The sequence below is a fragment of the Octopus sinensis genome, linkage group LG1 (genome assembly GCF_006345805.1).
Source record: "Octopus sinensis linkage group LG1, ASM634580v1, whole genome shotgun sequence".
NCBI classification, from domain to species: Eukaryota; Metazoa; Mollusca; class Cephalopoda; order Octopoda; family Octopodidae; genus Octopus; species Octopus sinensis.
The window spans coordinates 134833778-134838202 of NC_042997.1; positions in this window are offsets into that span (position 1 = coordinate 134833778).

The window sequence follows — 4425 nt, forward strand, 5'->3', positions numbered from 1 at the left end:
CAAACAGAGAAACGAGACACGGAAATTCCCTTCATGAGTTGTCCCCTGTTTTATCTCCTTCGCTTTTCGAAGGTAGGGACAAGACGCGACTTCTTTAAAACAGTACTTCCCACAAAGCAAATTAAATAAAGTTTGGGATATTTTGCGGAGGGTGAAAGTGGTAACAAAAACAGAACAGTGAGAACAAAACAGTAAAAACAAACGGTGAGGGCTGTTAAGCCATATATATATATATATATATATATATACATACATAGGCAGGTAGACACGAAATTAACAGAGGGCGATAACCGGCACCAGTATTGATAGAGATAAGCGTCAAAACAACTCAATAGCCATGGGCTGACAAAACAGGGAAAACTATTAATACCCAGTTTTATTAAGGGCACGAAATTAGTATATCTGATCGATAACAGAAGATGGATATGTGTCCTTGTTTATGTCCTTCGTTGCTCTACTGCTATGGGAAGTGGGTCAGGGGCATTACTTATTGAACGCCCCTCGTATATATGAAAATATATAGGCGTGGATGCCCGAGTGTGTATATCGATAGATAGATAGATAGATAGAGAGAGAGAGAGAGAGAGAGAGAGAGAGAGAGAGAGATATCTGTAGCAGACAATATAAACTGCATAATGTACTTAAAATAGAACGAGAAGGTACTTGGGCCAACGTATTTTACATTCAATCGACGACTTAATTAATCCTTCCCACACCCACGCTATGTGATAACCAGGTAAGTAAACAAACAATAAAAGAAAACATAAGCTATGTTGTTGTAACCAAAGTAATTTGGAAAGTTTTATATATATTATATTGTTTTATTCTCTTATTTGTTTCAGTCACTTCACTGCGGCCATGCAGGAGAACCGCCTTTAGTCAAGCAAATCGAGCCCAGAACTAATTCTTTGTAAGCCTAGTACTTATACTATCGGTTTCTTTTGCCGAAGTGCTAACTTGTGGGGACTGAAACACGCCGGCATCGGTTCTCAAGCAAATGCTGTGGGGCAAAGAAACACACACACACACACACACACACATACATGCATACATACATTCATACATACATACATTCATACATACATACATACATACATACATGTATATATATATGTATATATCTATGTATATATATATGTATATATATATATATATGTATATGTATATATATATATATGTATATATATATATATATATATATATATATACAAGGTTTGCTGAATACGATCAACGGAACAGCTGGCTCGTGAAATTAACGTGCAACTAGCTGAGCATTCAACAGACACGATTCAATGGGATACAAAGTGTTACAAGTTTGGCCCTTTGAAATACAGGTACTACTCATTTTTATCAGGTTAGTGGACCGGTGCAGCGTGAAATAAAGCGTGTTGCTCAAGGACACAACTCGTCGCCGGGAATTTGAATCACTACCTTACCATCCTTAGAGCCGAATGCCTTAACCACTAAGTTACGCCCCTTCATATACATAGGGTAAAGACCCCCTTCGGTCATGAATGACCATGGGATTGCACCTAGAAAGTTACCCTCCTAGACACAAGTCCGGGCAAAGTTGTTTTATGGAAGACCAGCAGTCGCCCATGCATACCAGCCTCCCCTCTCCACACCACTGATGTTATCCAAGGGAAAAGCAACAGCAGATACAGCTTGGCACAAGTGACGACGCAACTCATTTCTACAGCTGAGTGAACTGGAGCAACGTGAAATAAAATGTCTTGCTCAAGAACACAACACGCAGCCCGGTCCGGGATTCGAGCTCACAACCTCACGATCGTAAGCTTGACGCTCTAACCACTGAGCCATATACATACACACATACACACACACACACACATACACACCCACACACACACATATATATATATATATATATATATATTCAGCAAATAAGAAAATGGAGAAGATCCAAAACCACATGCCTCAGCTGGTAGTTATTCATGTGTGTCTATTTATTCCAAAGCATTAGAAAGTATTAGAAGAATACTTACACATGCAGTAATTATGCTTTACACACACACTCACACACATATATTATTATTACCTCATTTTTTACTGCCTACAACTTCAACAAAATTGACATGTATGGGTACAAAAAATTACATTTTCCAAAGGCTGAAACAGCTGTAAGAGGTTTTGACGATTAATAATTTATATTAAGTTTTTCTTTAATTGTATACTTATCTTATATGTATTGCATTTTATAATGTACATATGTATATTATTATGGTTGTCGTTTTGATAAATATATAACTCAACATCCTAATATCCTAAAGCTGATAAACCAACTAAATAAAATGTTCTTAAAATTTAAATCCACATCTTTGTCTATATATCTACCTTCTCTATATTGTTATCACTTGATATGAAAATTATGTATTAATCGAAAACCTCTATTAATGGTTAATGAGTGCTCAGCATTCTAAAACTGTTGTAATACTTACAACATTTAATAAAATGATGTAGTGCGAAACGATCGTACCAAATTACCGAAGTTATTATTGTTGCTTATTTAAATATGTGTATATATATATATATATATATGTGTGTGTGTGTGTGTGTGTGTGTGTGTGTGTGTGTGTGTGTGTGTGTGTGTGTGTGTGTGTATGAGTGTGTGTGTATATGCATGTACATGTATATACATATATATATGTATGTATATATATGTATAGTATATACACATATATATGTATACATGCATATTTATATATATATATATATACATATATTCTTTTATACCAGGACAGATTCTAACCGTAACTTTTGTCTTACCAGGATGTTGCAGGAATGTTAACACGCCAAAACCGCTTCCTGATCGGTCATGCGGGTGACAAACACACACTCAAAAACAAACGGACGCACACACATACACGCATTTGCACACACACACATATTCAACGGGCTTCTTTTAGTTTCCGTCTATGAAATCCACTCACAAGGCTTTGGACCGCCCGAGGCTATAGTAAAACACACTTGCCTGAGGTGACACGTATTCAGACTGTATCCGGACCCTATGATTGGGAAGCCAGCTCCTTACTACAAAGCCACGGCACACACAAAATTGGTTATATATATCTTGTACCGATCAGTTATAGGTGGTTTAATAAGAATTACTCCCTCCAGCGAGAGCGAAACATTGTTCAATATAAACAAGAATTAAATGTGAGCATCTGTAAGTGCGATACTTCTGACATTATTACAGCCGGAGTTTGTATTGCATCTTGTATATCATCATGTAAGCGTTGAAGCGGAAACGCAATGCAGCTGTTATCTGAGAAATAGCAAGAAATAAGGGGAGAAACATAGTAAGGAGGTAGGGAGAGTAAAAAAATAAAAGCAAAAAATGAGAAAAGGAAACATGTGAAAATGAATAGAAGGATGATAGATAAGAGTTGTGTCCCTTTGAATAGGAATTGTTTTGCGAGATGAATTCGACGGTGAAATTTTTTCGAGACTCTATGAAAAATTATATCATTTTAAATATGTACAGCTAATTGGAGTAGCTACTCTACTTCGATCAGTGGAAATGTGGGTTTGTGTTTATCGGTATGCAATTAATTTGACATGAAAATAAGTATGTTTTAAAATTTATTGTGATATATTTATGCGCTATCAATATAGCCTCCATAACGTCCACCGCGTCCATTCTTTACATGCGTAAGTTGGCAAACTCTAGCACAGAAGTTTTGGGATTCTTCGGCTACACTCACCATGGAAGCCTTGCCAGAGGTTAGACCACTGTTGCATGCAAACAGTTTCGTGGATCGATAAGAGGAAGCTGGGTGTTATGTGAGACCCAAAGCGGTCGAACAACATAGAAGTGCATTTCACGTACCACTGTCAGAGTTACTTCTTCCTTCACATAACCCATGTGTCGCATTCGAAATTCGAAATGCGCAACTCCACGCCTTCAGTTTCAGCAAACAACCAGTGCCCTACATGCGGTAGTACCTATTGGGCACGCATCGGTCTAATTGGGCAAGGAGTAACCGTGCTCCCTCTTCTCCGGCCATGTGACTTCCTTGCTTATGTATTTCATTATACCACGCATTTCATTTATGCCTTCAATATAGAAATTGGCTTACGCAATATCTGCGTATTTTGTTTGCAGAAACAAGTTGAGTACTTGACTTGAACTTTTATTATGTTCTAGGTATGTTTCATAAGATTCTTTGGTGCTTATTTATCTTCCCAAATTTGCATGTTGTTAAATAACATCTGAAATTCTGAATTCATTACTTCGTAGTTAGCATGTACATTATGGCATTATTCCTTAAGGTACTTGGAGAAAATATTCTGTAAAATATGGATTTTTGAGAGTTTTCATTGGTTTTTGGCCTTCTTGAAATATTGTTTCGTAACACGTTAAGCAAATTGAAAACAATTCTTCGTGTATTTCTTCAATTCTTG